The sequence below is a fragment of the Propithecus coquereli genome, unplaced genomic scaffold (genome assembly GCF_000956105.1).
Source record: "Propithecus coquereli isolate 6110/MARCELLA unplaced genomic scaffold, Pcoq_1.0 Scaffold80, whole genome shotgun sequence".
Lineage (NCBI taxonomy): Eukaryota > Metazoa > Chordata > Mammalia > Primates > Indriidae > Propithecus > Propithecus coquereli.
In genome coordinates, this window is record NW_012154174.1 from 8,069,055 (window position 1) to 8,089,852 (window position 20,798).

Genomic DNA, 20,798 nt, shown 5'->3' on the forward strand with positions numbered 1-20,798 from the left:
CTGCTGAGCATCCTTCCTCTCTCCCCCACCCTGTTTATGGATGGCACAGCTGAGACCAGAGAGACGAGGGGACTCCGTGTCACCGCCATCTGCTTACAGCCTCAGACTCCATTATGAAAGTGTGCTCTACTGCGTCTCATCCTCACACTTGGCTCGTATCACAAATCTTAGTCCTAACTGTCTCGCAGGGGACACCATCTGAGGGCAGCAGTCTCATGCCTGAGGCTGTAGATGCAAAGAGGAGTAAGAGATTCTTGGAAGTCTGCAGATTATTTAAAATAGATTGTTCTGGAACAAATAGGGCAAGTGTTTGATGACAGGCTAAGAAATAAATTTCCTTTCTGTTCTGCTTTCCCCAAGGCTCCCTGGCCTCTTTTTCAAGAAAGGCAACACCAATTCAAAACTGAGCTTGGAGTGAAAGGTTTACCAAAGATGTTGGCACCTGGCTCATTGTCCTTGCCTGCACCCCAAGTCCTGCCACACATTGATGAGTTGACCATCACCCCCACTGACCTCTTGGCCCTAACCCCCTCCCCCTAAGGGCCCTTCATTCCATGTGGCTTATCCACTCCCATGGATCCATGCCTCTGACCACAGGCTCATGCCACCATACGTGTCTTTTTCACTTGCTGAGGACCCTCCAGACCCACCCTCATCTTCTCCTTCCTCCCTATCTACCAGCCCCTCCATGTGTCACTTCTCTCCCCTACCAGCCAAGACTCATACAACACCTCAGCTGCTTTCTTTCCAATCTTCTTGAATCCTTTGCACCATTGTAAAAACATGCCCTCCTGGCAAGCCCCAAACTTCAAACTGTCTGTGCTCTCTGCACTTGTATTACCTCAGCTGCTGAGGGCTGACGAAGGCCACGTAAGCTGAGAGGGGTGTTATTCTGACTCTGGGTCTCTATTCTTAGCTGGGCTCACACCCCTTCCCCAAACCTTCCTGCTTGCCCCTCCTCAGAGGGGTCTCTCATTCTCTGCTAAGTTTTCCTTAGATCCCACCAACTCCCACTTACCTTCAGCAGGTGACCATTCCTCCTACTTCCAGAGAAAGTGGAAGCCTTCTCTCAGAAACCCACAAACATCTGCACCCTTACCCCACTTTTCCTCCTTCCTCCTGTCTCCAAGAAAGTCCAGCTGTCCTCCACTGTGTGGCTGCCCTCTTGTCCTCAACCCAATCCTTCCCACCTCCTCCAGCAAGCATCTTCTCTCTTTCAGCCTCTCCAGTCTCTCCTCATGTCCTGCCTCTTGTCTTCATCACTCAAACAAAGAGTCTATTTCTCTCCCTCTCTCTCTCTCTCTCTCTTTTCTTTTTAAATGATTGGGCCTCACTCTGTCACCCAGGCTGGGGTACAGTGGTGTGATCATAGCTCACTGCAGCTTTGAATTCCTGGGCTCCATCAATCCTCCTGCTTCAGCCTCCTGAGTATCTGGGACTTACAGGCGCATGCCACCACACCCAGCTAATCTTTTTTTATTTTATTAGAGAAGGAGTCTTGCTTTGTTGCCCACGCTGTTCTCTCTCTCTTTAAATTAAAGAAAACCAAAACACCCACAATCCCTTATCCTCATCATTTTCCGGCTAACAACCTCTCTCTCATCTTGCATTTCCTCTTCAGCCTACTGTTAACTGGCTTTGACCCATCTACTCCACCGTAATAGCTCTCTGAAGCTACCAATCCCTATGGTCACTCTTCAGCCTTGTTTCTCTGGTACTCTGCAGCCCTGGAAACTAGGGACCACTCCCTCCTTCTGGAAACTCTCGTTTCCCCTTGACTTCCATACACACCACTCTCTGGGCTCTCCTCCTGCCTCACTGGTCACTCTTCCTCAGTCTCTTTCATCCTTCTCCTCTTTCTCTGTCTGATTTTCTCAAATTTTGTATTCATCAGGATTCTGTCCTTGGTCCTTTTCCCTTCTCACCTTCCAATCCCAATCTCCTCTACTCCCATGATTTTCATTATCATTCATGTGCTGCTTCCTCAACATCCATTCTCCCTTCTTTCTTTCAAAAATAGGCACAGGGACCTAATTTTTAAACTACATTTCCCAGCCTTCTTTGGAGCTAGGGTTCGTCATGTGACCACACTTGGCTAATGAGGCATAAGCAGTAGTCTGCAGGGATTTCTGGGAAAGTTTTGCTTTCCTAGCACAGGTGCTGCTCCTTCATCTTTTTTAATTTTATTATTTTTTATTTTCATTTTTCTTTTTCCCCTTTAACAATGCAAGATGATAACCTTCATCTTTTTTACTTGTTCTTCTTCCTGTATGGAACATAGATGTGAAGCTGGAGCTGGGGCAGCCATTGCATGACCGCAAGCTGACTCTGAGGATCAAAGCTGCCCTGTAGGGAGAGCCAGAACACACCAAGTTCAGAGTGGACCTGGGACCTGAATGACAGTGTGGAGCTGCTGATCAGCCTTGCTCTGCTTACTTTTAAACTTCTCATCATGTCAGAGTTTTGTAGTTAAGGCAAAGTAGTTGTGTTGCTGCTACAAGAGCTGAACACAATCCCTAATTGATACAACTCCCAAATTGGTAACTTCTGCTTAGATGTCTCTCCCAAACTCTGTACAGCAAATTGGACTTCTCCCCTCTGCCCAAGGGCACTTTAAATGGAAGAGATCCAAGTCCTCACCCCTCACCAAACATACACACATCTCTCGTGTTCCATGCCTCAGTGACTAGCACCACTGCCCCTGCAGCCAGAATATGTCATCTCCTTATTCCTCATTCTCCCGTGCAATTAGTCACTCCTCAGTTCTGCCTCCTAAATGTATCTTGAATCTGTCCACATCTTTTCATTTCCTCATCATCTCTTTCCTAACCATTCTTCTTCACTTCAATCTTATGCCCTCTATCTTATTGTATCTACCGCAGCCTTAGGGATCTTCCTAAGGCACAAATGGAACAGTGTTAGTATTGTGCCCCAAACCTTTCAGTGGCTGCCTAGGGCCTAAGGAATACCTGGTGTACAAGACTATGCCAGGAATTATGATGTGGGTTCTGCATATAATACCCCTTCTTCTGTGTAGGCCTTGCCCTACTGACTACAGGCATGGTCATGTGACCTAGATCTGGCTCAATTATGGTATCCCATCGCCCTCCCCATAGTGATTGGTCCAAGAGTAAGCATGTGACCAGAGCTGGACTAATTACAATCCTTTTTTGGGATTTGTTCATTCTGATCTAGAGTGTAAAGTTCTTCATAGCCACATCCCTGACATGGAAAACTCTGAGAACTCTGACAGAGGAAGGGACTTCTGGTCTGGGAAACTGCCAGGATCAACACTGTTTCCAGAGTCGCTCTGATTTCAGGTTCTTTCGATTTTGTGAGTGACTTGAGTATCCTTCCAGTAATTTCCCCTGACCATTGGCCTAAGCTAGTTTGAGTGGAGTTCTCTCATTTTCAACCAAAATGTCCTGACTATTGTGAAGAGCCTTGACAGTCTGGTCCTAGTAAGACATCTTTCTCTGATAACAGATTTCTTTATAGATTACTCAGTGTTTTTCAAAGTTTTACAAACTTTATCTCCTTTGATTTTTACTTTAAACATGTGAGGTGGGTTTTACTATTACCTTGACTTTACAGGAAAGAACACCAGGGCTCAGAGATGTAAAGTGGTTTGCTCAAGATCAAGATGGTGAGAATTAGTAGAACTCAGACACCAAATCCCTCTTCTGTTCAAGCTCCCCCTAGCTGCCCCCTGGCATGTCCACACACACAGGTGCTGCAGAGTGGAGCCCAGGGTGAGCACAGTAGCACAGGGACGGGGACAGGGCTATGGAGGAAGTCAGAGGACAAAAGCCAAGCTCTTTCACTTTAAATTTTATTTACAGCAGCTACAGGTCCAGGAAAAAGAGAAGCAACTCTCAGCTTCTTTCTTTTCCTCCCTCCTGTACCGTTTTTTGTTCCCACAGTCCATACTTCAGGCTTGCAGTCTGCACTATAATTCAGCTACATTCTTGGCAATTATGGTTCTAGGGGCTAGCCTGGAAAGTAAATCACTGGTTATAATATAGCTCTTGTATGACTTGGGGCTGTCCATATCCCAGTTCTTTTTATTCCGCAATAAAGGAAAGTAAAATGGGCCTGGTTCTGCATTGAATATCCCTGTTGCTCTCTGAAGCTATTCCATGTTGCTGTAAGAAACGTTCAGGCAAGGATTAGTGGGTCTCGTACATTAGCTGGGAATGGCAGGCAGTGTCAGAAGTGACCGTGAAGTGAGGCTTGCTGGGGGGTAGCGTGGAAGGCCATGCTGGCTTTGTGGCCATTGCCCCCACCCTCTTCACATCCTGCAGCCAACTGGTCCAGAAAAGAAATGTCTCCCAGAGGCTGCTCAGGCCAGCAGGATCTCCACCACCAAGTCCATGGTTCACACGGCTGGCCTCACCTCTCTCCTTCCTCCTTGTTCCACACTCACCACCTTCTTCAGGATTAAGCAGAAATCACCAGGTGTGAATGATCATCTTCCCAACCCCAACCTTCACCAGAAACATCTCTGCCTCCACATCCCTCTCCTTCATAATGACAGAGGTATCCCTCAATCAGAGGTGACCTTTCCCTTAGTGCCCATGTCCCACCTTCTCTCCTGGATCATTCCCAGCACTGTGCAAACCTGCTCTAGTAACGCCCATATTTTTTTTTTCCTTTTTTTTTTTTTTTTTGAGACAGAGTCTGTGTTGCCCAGGCTAGAGTGCCGGGGCGTCAGCCTAGCTCACAGCAACCTCAAACTCCTGGGCTCAAGCGATCCTCCTGCCTCAGCCTCCCGAGTAGCTGGGACTACAGGCATGTGCCACCATGCCCGGCTAATTTTTTCTATATATTTTTAGTTGTCCGATTAATTTCTTTCCATTTTTAGTAGAGACGGGGTCTCGCTCTTGCTCAGGCTGGTTTCAAACTCTTGAGCTCAAACAATCCGCCCTCCTCGGCCTCCCGGAGTGCTAGGATTACAGGCGTGAGCAACCACGCCCGGCCTTTTTCTTTTTTAAAATATGGAGTAGAGGCACAGAGAGTAACACCCATATTTTAACAAACCCCTCTGTATTCTAATAAAAGTCAGTTAGATATGGCTACAAGCACCAGAAAACAGAGGATTAAACAAAACAGAAATTTCTTTCTTTTATATACAAAGCCAAGAGGTAGGTGGTCCAGAGCAGGAATGGTGGCTCTCTAAGCATTAGGGACCCACATTTAGTCTAACTGCTTCCCTTAACATCCTTGACACATGGCTTCCACTTAAGATCCAATACGGCTGCTTGAGCTCCAGCTTTGTATCAATATATTCCAGAGAACAGAAAAGAGTAAAGGCTGAGGAAAGCACATTACTTCCCTTTAAAGCCAGTTTAGAATTTGCACATGAACACCTCTCTTACTTCCTATTGAGTGGAATGAAGTCACATGACCATATGTAGTTCCAAGGGAAGCTGAGAAACTTGCCTTTATTCTGGGAAGCCATGTGGCTGGTAGACTTGGAAATTCTATCATGGAAGGAAAAGAGAGAGAACGGCTATTAGGGTCATCTATTAATAGCGACCTATACCAAAGCATCCTACACTTCCACACCCCTTTCTAGATCCCTCCCAGTTCTCTGTTCCTTGTTACACAAGTTGTGCAAACATAGTAGCTCTACCATGGTCTGGCTTCCACTCCACTACTCCAGGAACACTGTCCTTATGTTTGCCAACCACCTTCATGTTGCCAGAGCCAATGGGCCCTTTCCTGTCCTCATCTCACCTGATCTCTACGTAGCATCTAACACAGTTGACAGCTCCTGTCTGGAAACACTTTACTTTTTCAGCCTCTGGGATCCGGCACTCTCCCCATTCTCCTCCTGCTTTCCTGGCTTCTTTTTAGTCCTCTTGCCTGCTCTGGCTCCTTGTCTGACTCTCCTGGGTCCCTTCTAAACCACCTCCTCGCCTGCATCGACCCCTTCACCCTAGGTCCTTCTCAGATCCCATGGCCTTTACCGTCTTTAAACTGATGCCTCCCAACTCCACCCCCCTCCCCAGCCCAGACCTCTCTTCTGAGCTCCTTGACTGGACAGCCGCCCTGGATCTCTGACAGGCATCTCAAACTCCACGTGGCTAGAACAGAGCTCTGGATATTCCCTGCTCAGATGTGGTCCCTTTCTATCCAACAAAGGAGGCACTGTCCACGCATTTACTCCAGCGGAATCTTGAAAGTTGTCTTCGGTTTCTCCCTTTCCTCCCCTTATGTCCATCCTGTCCCTGTGCCCTGTCAAGTCCATGTCAAAACCAAAATAGCATCTCCCAACTACTTATTTTAGCATGGCTACCACTTTAGTTGAAACCACCGTCGTCTTCGGCCTGGACTGTGGCAACAGTCTAATTGGCTCCCTGCTTTTATTTTTGCCTGACACCTACACACAGCAATGTGTTCTTCACACAGCACTAAATCAGAACATGTTAGTCTTCTGCATAAAACCCTTTAATGGCGCAACAAAAAGCCTCCATTCCTCAACACAGCCCACGAGCCCTGCACACCTTCCCACTTCATCCTGGGTCTCTTTCCTGGGCTTGATACTTCAGCTACACTGATTTTCTTTCAGCTCTTGGACACATCCAGAGCCGATCCTTTTCTTTTTTTTTTTTGAGACAGAGTCTTACTCTCTTGCCTGGGCTAGAGTGCCGTGGCGTCAGCCTAGCTCTCAGCAACCTCAAACTCCTGGGCTCAAGCGATCCTCCTGCCTCAGCCTCCCGGGTAGCTGGGACTACAGGCACACACCATCGTGCCTGGCTAATTTTTCCTATTTTTAGTTGTTTGGCTAATTTCTTTCTATTTATAGTAGAAACGGGGGTCTCGCTCTTGCTCAGGCTGGTAGAGCTGATCCTTTTCAAGGCCTTGGCACCTACTGCTCTGAATGTGGAATGTCTCTGCCCAACTTGTTTCCAAGGTTAACTCCTCGTTCTTTTGTCTTCAATTTCAACATCACCTTCTCCAAGACCCTTTCCCTGACTGCTCCATTTAAAGTAGCTCTTATTCTCTATTGTAGTCCTTCTTTCTGTTCCAGCCTTTACTTTGACTTGCCATTATTTATTTTTCTCCACTAAAAATAAGCTCTATGGGGCAAGAGGCTTCAGATGGCTTGCCAGCTGCTGCATCCCCGGCATGGAAACTGGGCCTGGCACAGATCAGGCACTCCATCAAGCACTCGCTGTCTGCGGAAGGGTGAGTGAAGGGACAGGTTCCCAGGGAGCTAGCTCCCTGAGCTGCCTTGGGTGTCACAGACAGGCTGTATCCCCCTTAGTAAAACAAAACAAAACAAAACAAAACAGTGAATGGACTGAACAGTCTCCATTTCAAGATTTCCTCCTTACATTGGACTTAAACTGTTGGTTGCTTGTACTAGAACGTGGTGCAGCCAGTCTCTGAGCCTAGTGTTAAGAGCTCCCTGTTTGTTATTGCCCAGCAGAGCAGACCACCTGGCCCTCCGCCACCTGAACGAGTTTAAGAAATAGCAGTGTTCTTCCTTCTGCAGGTAGGCAGGCTGAGGCTAGGGAGGTCAGCCTTTTTATCACCGGAACCAACAGGGCCAGCCTGTGGCTACCCCTCCACCCCGGCTGTTCCCCCTACCCACCGCCCCCAATCGTCCCATCTCCTTAACATGAAGGTGAGGAACAAATCTCAGCAGGCGATCCAAAGAAAGCTTGGTATTTTTAGCATCAAGGCTAGAAGGAGCAGCGTGTCCTTGCTGCTCGGTTTGCAAGGAAATAAAAATCTTCATTTACTCTCCTCTTCAAGACTACTCCCACCCCTAGCCTCCAAGGCCCGGCGGGAACGCCTCCTGTCTTCGATACAGCCATTTTCCCCAATCCTCCGCCCACCTCTCTCCGGTCACCCGGTGTATCCCTCGAGACGCGGCCTCCCACAGCCTGCGCTTCTCCAGGCCGGGCAGCGCATCTCCTCAGAGCGGTCGCGGCCGCCACAAGTGCCCGGCTCGGGTCCAGGATGGGCCTGCCGCGCGCCCACTGAGAGGGCGCGGACCGGGGCCGCCCCCAGTCCTCGGAGCCGCCCGAAGCGGGACAAAAGGGCTGGCCGGCAACCGGTTTCCCCGCCCCGGGTGCCGCGCGAGCCACGACGCGGGGCGGGCGGGGGCGGGGCCGGGGCGGGCCCAGGCGCGCGGGGCCGCGCCGGGCGGCGCAGGGAAGTGGCGCCCCTTCCTCCGCAGCCGGCAGGCGCCGCGCCCCCGGCCCCGCCCCTCCGCGCCCCGCCTCCGCCTCCGCCGCTCGGACGGCCCGAGTCGCGCCCTCCCGCCCGGCGCCGCCGAACTTGTTCTAACTTCCTCGGCGAGCCGGGCTGCGCGGACGGCGCCGCGCCTGGGTGAGTAGAGCGCGGAGCCCCTGCTGGCGCGTCGGGCCCTGCCCCACTCTTTGTCTGAGGCCGCCCCCCGCCGCCCCCACGAGCGTCCTCTGGGGAGGGGACTGCTCCCCAGGTCCCCGCTCGGCCTCTCAGACTCCCTCTCCGCCTGCCCCGGGGCGGCCCCGCGGGCGGCGCTGGCTTTGTCTGCGAGGATCGCCCGCGAGAGATGCAAGGCCTCGGCCGGGACCCCACTGAGCCGAACTCGGGCGCCGGGCGGAATGGGAGCCGCGGCGGGCGACCGAACTAGCGCTCCCGGTTCCGTGGCCCTCGCCCCATCCGCGTGCCCGGGCGAGTGCGCGCCGGGGCCGGGAGGGGTGAGAGCGCCCGCGGAGGGAGCTGCTGGGCTGCCGCCGCCGCGTGGGGCTCTGCCCCTTGTCGCCAGCTTCGAGTTCGGGGATGGGCGCTGCTTTCGGCTCCATCTGGAACTCTCGGTCCCCCGCAGTTCAGGTCTGGGGTCGGGGCGGGCGTAGGTCAGGGAGGGCCGCCCCTCCCCCCGCCCCCGCTGTGGGTGTGCTGCAAGTCGCCCACCCCTCGGTGCGTGCCACTCTGCCCCACACCGGTTTGGGGCGGCCGGAGTTTGAGTAGGTGGTGACCCAGCTTCTCAGTGTTGATCGTGCAGGGTTGTGCTTGGGAGCAAACCCCGACCCCTGACCTACCCTAGCCGAGTTGGGAAAGAGGCTACGGAGTTAGCTTGTTCCAGGCAGCTGCTTCTCCCCCTGCCTCCTGCTCTCACTGGTGGGAATGCGGACGGGTGGGAGGTGTTTGTATGTGTAGAGGGACTTTGGCCCCAGGACCAGTAGGACACGTGTCTCCGGCAAGAAGAGGTCCCTGCTTGGGGGAGTCGTCCGCCACGGTACTGGCTTGGCACTGGCCGCCGCGTGATGGTGAATGCGGCTGTGTAGACGCTCGGTGGTTGTCCCTGGGCGCTGGTATGTGGGAGGTCAAGTCTTGGGCAGTAGTGCAGGGCATTGAATTGGAGCCCCTGCAGGTGTGCTCTTGGCTGTGGTCTGCTCTCTAGGGGTTGTTCCTCCCTTCGGAGATGGAGGTTGCCCTTAGGCTAGTGGAAGTGGGTCAGCTGCCTGCCAAATCCTCAAAAAGGAGCCTTCCACCTGCACCTTTACCGTGACCTGGGAGCAGTTAGTGTCTGCAGAGTGCGTGGGCCGCCCTTCCCTGTTTGTAAAGGGCAACCGGGGGAGCAGGCCATCATTGCACCCCTATGTCCTCTCCACATTCAGCGCACCCGGCGTTGGTGGAGGCAACCGTTCAGGTATCCTCCTGGACCCTGGCACCCTCAGGATGAAGCCTAGACTCCTCCATCATAGCCGCATATGCCCTCCTGGCCCTTCCCTCAGCTGTCCCCAAGCTTTGTGTTCCATTCTGAGGATCCCTAATGTTTGAGTGACAGGCCTGCAAACCCAGGTCGCCAAATGGATTTTCCCCTTCCCTCTCATTGTGTTGTACCTCAACTTCAGTTGGAGACTTTCTTGATGTATCCGACCTCCTTATCTCTGAACTCCACTGCTTGGACCACCTAAAGTGATCTTCAGTTTATTTAACAAAGCCTGATTGAGAGTCGGTGGGGCTCCAGGCACTATTGGAGGTGTTATTCCAAGGCTCACTACTCCCTGACAGGCTGTAAACTGTGTGTTGTTTTACAACTCCAGCTGGACATGGACCAGGTGCTCGGCAGTGTTTATTGACCTGAGTTTGATCTCAGCATAGCATCATTTGGGCAGACAGGAGTCCGAGCCCACTGCTGCTTCTGGAGGTTTGTGGCTGCCTCCAGGAAGAAAGGGCATGGAGGAGGGGGCTGCAGAATGGTTGGTTGCACAGGAAAGTTTCTCCCTTTACCAGCTGGGCACCTGTCCTGGTCTCTGAGGACAGGTGAAGGCACCTCCTTCCCATGTGGGAAGTGGGAGGATGAAACTCATGCCTTGCGTGGGACGGGGGATGGCCCTGCCGGGCAGGTTGTGGTGGTAGTGAAGTGACTTCCCCACGGAGGGCAGGGGGCAGGAAAGCCCTGGATCCTGGAATCATTTCCTGAGGCCTCACTGTAGGCCACCACATGCTCAGGGATTTGACCTGTTACTTGTTTAACTTCAGCTGAGGTAGAATTCATTTTGGCAGTGCCTACGAAGTACCATTGTGCCAGTCATGGGGAGCCTTTGCTTGTTTAAAATCTAGTGAAGCTTATGGACAAGCTTACAGCAACTCTGGAGGGTTTCATAGAGATAGTAACGGTGATTTTTTTCAGGCTGTTTATTGAGACTTACACCAAGGATGATCCTAGAAGTTTACTTACATTAACTTGTTTAATCCTTGAAACAATCCAGTGTGGTAGATGATACTAACAGCCCCATTTTACAGGTGAGGAAATTGTGGTCCAGATAGATCACTTGCTTGAGGTTTCATTATGAGCTGGGTTTTCTCATTTCTAATTTGGACATGCCTTGCTTTCAGAGGTGATTAAAATTGATTAATATACCAAACAAGCCTGGTCCACAGTGGAACTAATGAGTCCTTTATATCCCTGCTTCTGAAACATCTCATCTGTCTAGCACATCCTGGGTCCATAGCAGGTGCCCCTCAGCCTCTGCTGATTGGTAATGTAGCTTCTTTCTCCCTATGGCCAGGAAATGGGAAGACTGGCACTGCCCTGCATAGAAGACTGGGGAATCACTGTCTGTATCTGTCTGGATAGATCAGGGTTTGCTGTGATAATAACAATCCCCAAATCTCAGAGGCTTAAAGCAGTAAAGGTTTATTTCTCGTTCACACTGTGTATGTATCACATATCTGTTTTATGTTGTCCTCGCTGCAATTGGAACATCCCTGGCCTCTTGGAGAGAGAGGCAGAGAGCACGATGAATCTTACCTTGGCTCTTATAGCTTTCACCTGGAAGTGGCGTTTCATTGACTGAAGCAAGTCACATGGCCATATTTACCCACAGCTGGGGAGGGGATGAGGATCAGAAACATGTAGTGAACAGCACTAAGCCTAACATCTGCTACCGTGGTGCCTTCCTTCGTGACTTCTTACCAAGTTCTGGGTCCTAGTGTCATAAGGAACATTGATCATGAATTAGTCAAAGAAGCACTGTTTAGGTTAAAGATGGATCGAGGTACCACAGTCATCTTGAAGGGCAGGGGTGTGGTAAACAAGAATGCTTGTTGGGGTAGTAAGAGGTGGTCTGTAAAGGCAGTGTGCTTCTGGGTCCTCTGGACAAGTTACTTGGGTCTTTTGCTCATTTATTTATTTCCATTCATTCATCTGTGAGCCTGAAGACTAGTGAGTTGCTGGACAGAGAGTCTTTTTTTTTTTTTTTGAGACAGTCTTGCTCTGTCACCCCAGCTAGAGTGCAGTGGCATCATCCCAGCTCACTGCAACCTCAAACTCCTGGGCTCAAGCGATCCTTCTGTCTCAGTCTCCTGAGGAGCTGGGACTACAGGCATGCACCATGACACCTGGCTAATTTTTTCTATTTTTAGTAGAGATGGAGTCTGACTCTTGCTCAGGCTGGTCTTGAACTCCTGAGCTCAAGTGATCCTCCTGCCTCAGCTTCCCAGAGTGCTAGGATTACAGGTGTGAGACAGAGATTCTTATTCAGCACGTGTTCGGGTCCCAGCCTGGGGCTAGGGGCTGTGAACAGGGGTGATGATGCCTGCTTTCCACCACTGGATCCTGGTGGCCTTTAGAGAGGGATAATAATGCCCATGGGAGGGGAAGCAGGCTTTGGCTCCCCCACACTGCCCTGGCTTTTCAGACCTTGGACAGTTTGCACACCCCATCCCCTACCTGGATGTGGCTAGTAGAGGAGCTTTTCTAGAAGCAGGAACAGGTAGAGGTGCCCCTAACAGGTCTTGTCCTCCCCCTTTCCTTTGTGGGACTTTGGGGGAAAGGATTGGCGAGGTAACTGAAGGGGGGACTTCCAATGGGAACAAGATTGAGCATGGGGCTGAGATGGTTCTCTGGCCTGTAGAAGGGTGTAGTAGAAACCCTCTATTAATTGCATTTCCCCCTTCAGGTAACCTTGAAATGAGCTTGAAAGAGCTGTGGGTCTTGCTTTTGTGCTTTGCTACTTGCAGGGTCTCTGGTAATTTCCAGCAGGACCAGTAGACACTGGTCAAGGTGGTGAGAACTCAGGTTCTTCTGCCTCACTATCCTTAGGCATATTTCCTCATTTTTCAGGGCCTCTGTTTTCCCACCTGTGGAATGGAGGGAGAGGTGATGGTGGTCTCCAACAGTGGTCCCAGTCTCGGCTTGTCATCAGAGTCCCAGGAAGCTGCGTAGACCAGTGTCTTAAGACTCTTTGGTCTAGGTGAATGCCTGCGTTTTGCTTATCTGCCATTACAGCAGTGTCCTCTCTGACTGTGAATCAGGTAGGGTCTTCATGAAGTCTCCATATCCATTTTCTCTGTTAGCTGTGTATGATTTTGGTTCCCACAGAGCATAGGCCCTGGCGGGTGGGCAGTGTCCAGTGCCTTTGCCGATTGAACGTGAAGATGAATAACACTGTCCAGCTCTCGAGAGCGGACAGTGGCGAGGCCAGCTTTCAAGTTATGTCTACTTTCTAGTTGAGTGACCTAGACAAGTCTTTGATTTTTTTTTTTCTTTTAGGAAAAAAATGTTTTCTCATCTGTAAAGTGAAAAGAATCAAGTCTGCCCTTCCTGTTTCATGGGCTTGCTCAGAAGCATGAGTACCCACTTAGGTTTGAGAAGCAGGATCCGGAGCCTCTGACGTAGGCCCAACACTCTGGTTTGAGACAACTGCCATTTGTCTGGCAGCTCTCAGCAAAGTGCTCACCAGCAGCTGATTCTGGGGACCCCACTTCCTCCACTCTTGGGCTGGTGGGGTTGGGTGGGGCTGTGGTTTTCTCTTAGGAGGCAGCAGGCCTGGTAACCAGAGCTTAAGTGGGCCTGGGCAGACTGGAGCCAAAACTCTTCACCTCTGAGGTCTGTTTTGCCTCCCTAGCTGCACAGCCAGGGAGAAGGCTAGAGCCTGTGTCTGTCCATTAGGTAGATAGCTGGAGGGACTGGCTCCTTCCTCCTTGGGCTGTGTTGGCCTGTGCTGAGTGGCTGAGGGCCCTGGCAGTTGTCTCTGAAGTGGCTTCTGGGATCCTGGTAAGGGGTGAGTGCTGGGTGCTGCCTTGGACTGTGTGTTCCCTGGCATTTGGGAGAGCTGAGGCTGGGTTGTCCTTCATGGGAAGGCTTCTGGAGGGGCCGGGACAAGGGGCTGGTGAGCCTCCTCTCTGCGTTTTTCCTGACTACATGTGCCAGCTGTTGGAGCTGGTGCTCATGTGTATGGCAGGGCCCAGAGATCGTTAATAAAAAGAGACTGAGGAAATGATAGCCCTAACAGCAGCTGGCAGGAAATGAGGTCTCCTCAATCTCTTTCATCTGTACCCCGACGTCTACGTGGTGATCCAGGAGTGCCAAGGGCAGCAGCATGTCCAGGACACACAGTCCTGAGGCAGGATCTTGTGCTTAAAGCATCAGAAGCCCATTGGGGCACCTTAGGAAGCCTGGGCTTATTGAAAATGGAAATAAGGAAAACAGCCACCTTAGTTTCAGAGTTGGGCCTCCCAGGGAGGGATGACTGGGCCCCCTAAACCCACTGTAGCAGTTTAGGCCACCATGGAGGCCATCATCCCTAATCTGGGGCACCCACTCAGCTGTGCTCAGGGCCCTGCTCCTTCTGTGCCTTCCAGCTGCTGCCACCAGCTGCTCCACGGAGAGGCTGTGGTTGCCCAGTGAGTGACCATTGCCACGAAGAGACCCTGCCTCTTCTCCAGGTGCTCTCCCTGATGTCTGGCTTGCCTACATATTAGCTGTCTTGTTTCGGCCCTTCTTCCCTGGGCAGGCAGACAGGGTCTGTTCCTGGGACTTGGTGGGGGAGGTTTACATCCTGTGGGTGAGGTGTGGGAACGATGGGTCCAGGAAGACTTGGGGAGCTCTGTGAGGTTAAGGAAAAATTTATTCCAACACTTGTGAAAACAGTAAGGTAAGGCAGACTTTATTCAGGACTGTTGGAATAGGTGCAGGGACTACTGCAGTAGGGTTCTGCAGTAGGGGATAGAGAGTGGGCTCAACTCCGAATACAACAAAGAAAAATGGGAACTTAGAGCCAAGGAGCAGAGTGCAAGGGTCTGGGAAAATTTCTGAGGTGGTGGGGTAGGAAAATTTGTTGCTAAATGACCTAGATAGAGTCTTGCTGAAGGCAGGCCAGGGTGATGAGATATTACCTGGGAGATGGTGGTGGATAAGGAATTTGATCAGATATCCAGGGTGATCAGGGTGGGGGATTCTGGCTTAGCAGGGTTCTCGTTAAAACTGGGCTCTGCACCCACAGAGACAGAAGCCCAAGGTCTGGCCTAAGCAAGCAAAATGTTCAGAGGACTTGACTAAAATTTGGTCAAGGACAAAATTTTTGTCTTGGCAGTGCCCTGTATTTCGTCTTGCCTATGGTTCTTGCATTGGCCTAAGCTTATGACCACTCACGTCTGTCCCTCAGGAGCGCTATCTCTCCTGTGGATGTCTCTTCTTGTAAGTGTCACTCTCTTGATTCCAGAAACCTCGGTCCTTTTCTTTTCAGCATCTCCTGGCTCCTTGCCCTTGGGTTCCTGGACTTCCTCTGCACCCAGGAAACAGCGTGGACCTGGGGCCTTGGTTCCCTGCTGCCCACCAACTTTGCCCCTTACAAACAGCTTTCCTGTAGGCCTCCCACTGCCAAATCTATTGGCTGTCAGACCACAGCCACTTTATTCTGGATAACTTTTTTTTTGGCCCCTGAAACAGCTCCTCCTGCTGTACCTTGTGTTTCCTGCTCTCCCTGTCCTGGGCAAACTAGTCTGACAACTTTGGGGCTCTTATACTCTATCTCTCCCTCCCCCACCAGCCCAGGGACTGACTGGTCTCTTTGTCTGAGCTGGGCAGAGGGAGGTCCTGTGGGTGATCTCCTTTGGGAGCTTGGGGCCAGCCTTGTTCCTCCTCCTCTGTGAGTGAGGCTCTTCCTTGTTTTCTCTCTGCCCCTCCTCTCTACTTGATCAGACCCTGCCTCTTTTGAGGGCTGGCTCGTATCAGCCTCCCCTGCTCAGGTGACCCTGTCTGGTCTGTCTCCTTTTCCTGGGTTTGCTCTTGTCTCAACAGCCAGATTTTCAAGAGCTAGGCTGCCTGCTGTCCTGAGGAAAACCTATTGGCTGTGGGTGGGGGCTTTCCCCACTTCCCGAAGGCTCCGTGGCTGGCTTCCACCATTGCAGGAAGGGTGGTGTGATAGAACCCTGCTCTCTGCAGCCATCCTGCCTGTCACAGTCATTATCTCTTGTTGTTCTAGCTGCTTCCTGTGCAATACAAGTAATGGTGTAAACATGGATAGGTTTTGAGGGGGTGTGCCGAAAAAATGAGTTGGTGGTAGTGGTGGGGTATTCATTCCCAAGGGCTCTGGGCTGTTGAGAAGAATAGAGCGGGAGCAGGGAGGAGGGGGTGGCATGCGCCCAGGTGCGGGCTGGGGTGGGCAGTTCTGTCAGGGCCCCTCGGTGGTATGGCTGAGGAGATGTCCCAGGATTTGAGTGCTGAGGGTCAGTGCCTACCTGGAGTGAGGGGTTGGAGAGGGGCTGATCTTGGCTCTGATAGGGATTGTGGGATTCCAGGCAAGACCTGTCGAGGGCTTGCACTGGGCCCACTGAAAGGAGCCGAACTTGTTCCCAGCAATTGGAGACATGAGGGCTTCAAGTGCCAGTGTGATTCTACTTGTGAGATCTCATTTGTGCTTCTTAATGCAGAGGCTACTTGTTGAACATTTAGCAGTCATCAGAAAGTGTCTTATAGAATGGGGGAACCAAACCTACCCCTTCCCTCTCTTTCTCTGTGGCCTGGAGGGTGGGCGGGGTGGGGGGGTGGGGGCGTTCTGCTGCATAGATACAGTTCTGTTCACGATCCACTCCCTACCATCCAATTCTCTCACCCAAAGGGTCAGTCCTGGTTCTAATGGCCATTGTGTCATTCCCTTCAGCAGCAGGGGAGACTGGATGGTTTTTGTATTGTTCCTTAGGGGAAAGATCACTGGGAGGAAATACATCAGTGCTTCTGAGTGCAGAGTATTTATTGACACGTCAGTTAGAGGAGGCTTTTAAACAACATATATGTATCCCTTTAGTGAGGAATAAATATACAAATGCATCTCAAAACTCCATTTTGCAGCTTCCATTTCCTGGAAGGTACATGGAGTTTAGTGGTTAGGGATGGGGGTTTTGAGCTAGGATTCTGGAGAAACTGTTTTTAGCCTGTCTTTGGAGTTGGGCCAGGCCTAGAAATCTGTCGAAATAGCTTTCTTTAGCTGCTGAAATTGGGATGGATTCGTAACACTAGGGCCTTGCACCTCACTGATGGCTGAGTAGGGAGGGCGCAGAGCAGGGTCCCTGCTGAGTTTCAGCCTCCCCCATTTCCCCATTGCCTGAATCTGGGGGGAGTCTCACACTCTTACCACAGAGTGGGCTTGGCAACAGATGGCCCTCGGAGTGGAATAACTTAAGCCTAAGGTTTCTTTTCTGCCTTTGTTAGAATCTGCTCCTGCTCTTCTCAGGAAAACTTTCCATTTTAGGACTTGGGGTGGAGTTGGGGTAAGTCTTTCTTCACCCCCTCCCCCATTTCTGCTCCCTCCTTCCCCTTGTCCTCCCCTCCCCCTTCTAGGGAGACACAGAAGCTGCCTGCAGAGGGCTACAGGTAAAATTGTGCGTCCAGACACACACTTCAGACATTTTAAATACTACTTTAGGTTTAACTTTTTTATTTTCAAAAAATGTATACATGATGAGAAAAACACGTAACAAAGATATACAGTGAAAATTCATTTTGCTTTCCCTGACCCCTTCAGTTCTGCTCCCCTGGGGCCTCACCAGATGTTCAGTGCCTGGTCATGTGCATCTGAACCCCTCTTGTTTATTCCGGTGGTGATATGCTAATTATGCTGTTCTGCATTTACTGAGTTTATTTTTTATTTTTTCATTTCAGAATAATATGAAGGTACAAATGTTGTGGTTACATGAATTTTTACTCTAAAAATTATCCCCAGATCGCTCAATTTTAGCACACTGTACTTTAGTCCATTCTTTTAAACAGCAGCATGTTATTCTGCTGAATAGCAGGCGAATCACAGCTCACTTTCCCAGCCCCCATCGATGGACTATGAGGTTGCTTTTAGTATTTTGCTTCTAAAGGCCAAATTGCAGGAATATCTTGTACGTGCTCTAGGTCTGTAATACAGAGGCTAGACATGGAGTTGAGGTATTGGGTGCCTAACAGGAAAAGAAACATGCTGCTTTGATTCCAAGAGCGGGAATGAGAGTTTCTGAGGTTTTCTTCTGGAGGGATCTTGTACTTCTTTAGTCTGAGACAACTAGTGCTAGAGGGACCCCAGGGGAGGAGTGGGGGTTGCTGGTGTCTTGGTTCCCTACCTGTCCTTCTTTGGTTCAGCTCAGGCCAGCCTGTCTCCACAAGCTCCATGTTTACAGTCCTGGCTGTGCCCTGTGGCCATGGTGGGGCCTGTGCAGCCAGAAATGCGAGGAGGCAGCTAGAGTGAGACAGGCTCTGGGAGGGAGACGAGGCTCCTCATCAGTGTGTTTGAGCTGCCTCAGGAGTTTGCAGGACTTGGGTGGGGTGTCAGGGGGGAGCCTTGGTTGAAAACCAAGCTGTAGCTGGGCATCAGCTTTTAGAAGGACAGATTCTCCTGCAGTTTCAGGGATTGGTGTGAGGATCAGGCTCCTGCCCTGGCTTCCCCGGACGTTTGGCTGCTCTGCAGGCCCCTGTTCAGGCTGCTTTGGGCCTGACTGCCACCCTGTGATTTGGAATGCCTGTATAAGAGGCACCGGGGTGTAAGTGACAGATGGGTAGCTTCCTTTCAGAGCAGTAGCAGGGGATAAGGGCAGGTGAGTTTTTTCTTCCTGGGACTGGTTAGGAGAAGGAGGATTGAGAGAGGGCACATGTTGGAGCCATCCCCTCCGTGTTGGGAGCTCTCTGGTTGTTTCTCTTCCCCTGTGTGGCTGTGGCTGCCCCACCCTAGGTCAGGGTAGGAAGCAGGGAGATGTTCCAGCTGGCTGGCAGATAGTCCCTTGAATAGATCCTGGCCTGGTGGGTTTGAGGCCCATGTCCCTGCCATGGCCCTCCCACCCTCGCATGCAGAGGAGAGAACTTCTCACCATTGCAGTTACACACAGTCTCCGTGAGAAGCCCACGGCTTCCCTTGCCCACAGCTCTGTTGTCTGGGGCTTGGGCCTGCAGTAATACAGAAGTTTCTATTGTGGCCTGGTGGCAGTGAGGGCTGACCTGTGGGGCTGTGGAGGGGGGACCTGGGGACTGACAGTGGAGCTATTCATGGGCTCTGCCCTGATTTCCTGCTGCCTCCCATTGTGGATATTTGGGGGAGGGACTGGGGTGGAGGAGGAGAGGGGAGAGGGCTAGAGGGGGTGGCCAGTGCAGCTATTGTTGCTGGCAGCAGGAGCCTATTGTGCTTAATAGTGGTCCGTTTGCAGATGGCCCTGAGCCTCTCCAAGGCCCCTCTGTGTTCTCAGGGCCCTGCCCTTTGTGGGTACCTCTGTCAAGATCTCCTTACCCCCTCTCAGGTCCCTGTGCTATGCCAGGAACCCCCCTGGGTAAGAGTTCTGAGCAGCTGGGCAAGGAGCAGGAGTTAGCAGTGCTGGACTTGTTGGCCATCTGCCCATCACCTTGAGGGGTGTGTTCTGCCTGAGCCCAGCTGCTCCCTTGGGTTGGGGGCAGACGTGTGCCGGGGTTGCTGTTAGTCTCCCAGGCCCCCCACTTTACTTTGTGGCTCAGTACTCAGCCCAGTATCCCTTGTTTCTCACTGGAGCACCCAGCTGCTGAAAAGCCTGCTTGCTGGCAGCACGGCCTGCAGCCGCCACTGCTGCCTGAGCCACAGGCATTTTCCTTTGTTCTGCCATCTCCGGGCTCTTGAATCTCAGGCGGGCAGCAGGCGGCGGGCAGGGGGTGCACAGCACCAGCGGAAGCCGGGATGGCATGAATCTGCCAACTGAGCCAAAGGCATGGCAGCCCCTGGCCCTGTACCCAGCTCCTCCAGCTGCATCCTCTGTCCCAGTGATGCTGAGGTTTTCCTTTGTTTGGAGAGAGTCTTCCCTCTTCCTGGACCAGAATTTTAGTGACTCCTGTAAAAAGAAAACAAAACTTCATGACCTTCCAAATTTGTTAAGCCCTGGAAACTGAGTCAGGTAAAACCTTTGCTTTTCTTCTCTGATGCATGACCATAGCTTCCTGACCTTTGCATTGAGATGTTACGCATTAACCAGACTCCCTATTCTTCATTCAAACCTTGACTAGCCTGGCGTGGTGGCTCAGGCTATAATCCTAGCACTCTGGGAGGCCGAGGCTGGGGGATCACTTGAGGTCAGGAGTTCCAGACCAGCCTGAGCAAGAGTGAGACCCAGTCTCTACCAAAAATAGAAAAAAAATTAGGCAGTCAACTAAAAACAGAAACAACAAATTAGTCGGGCGTGGTGGTTCACACCTGTAGTCTCAGCTACTCGGGAGGCTGAGGCAGGAGGACCACATGAGCCCAGGAGTTTGTGGGTGGTGTGAGCTATGTGCTGACACCACGGCACTCCCTCTAGCTCTGGCAACAAAGCACAAAGCGAGATTCTGTCTCAAAAAAAAAAAAAAAAAACAACACAAAAAAATTTTGACTAAATGACATTGGAGATAGAGACCCTTGTGATTGTTACCTCTTTACAACAGGATGTTAAGCAACCCCCTTAGAGTGTAATCAATAGTAGTCAATCAAATCTTATGTCTGTATGAAAGCCTCTGTAAGGAAAATATTACAATTCTGTTTAGCTCCTCATTTTTGTCTATCTAAATGATCTTTACTTTTCCCCACACCAGGAGCACTGATCACCATTCCTTGGTGTTCCACTGCGCTCACACTTTGTGCTTGAATAAACTCTTTTGACTGGATCCTGAGCCTTTTGATTATTTTGGGTTGACACTCCCACAGTGGGGACAGAGAGAGGGATCTCACTTGTTTTTGGTCACTGAGGGTGTGAGAGAGGAAGGGAGAGGGAGGGAACGGAGAGAGGGAGGGAACGGAGAGAGGGGAGAGCATGTGAGTGTGTGAGCATCTTTTGGTCTTTGGCAGAAAAAAACACTCCCAGGCACAAAGTGTGATTGTCCTTTGCCTCCTGGTCCTCACTGAAATCAGTGGCAAGGTGGGTTGAGAAAAGTTATCTTTTTAATTTGGTCTGTATGGTCTCGAAGACTTTTCTCCAACTGAAGGGAACTATCCCTGTCCCATTTGCCTTCTTATCTGAATGTCTCTCTTCTCCCCCCAGTTTTTAGTGGGCAAATGAGCATTCTCTCTGGGGGTCCAGTTCCAGCCCCTGTGGGGTTGCAG

The 20,798-nt window shown here is 51.2% G+C and overlaps 1 protein-coding gene across 1 annotated transcript in view; it reads left to right on the plus strand.

The window, feature by feature from the left end:
• The first annotated feature begins 8,271 nt into the window (after positions 1-8,271).
• The window catches only part of TSPAN14 (tetraspanin 14), a 66,301-nt gene continuing 53,774 nt past the window's right edge, over positions 8,272-20,798 (plus strand). Inside the window, exon 1 of the mRNA XM_012663347.1 lies at positions 8,272-8,346. The gene's annotated coding sequence lies outside the window, so the exon portion shown is untranslated. The remainder of the gene's footprint in view (positions 8,347-20,798) is intronic.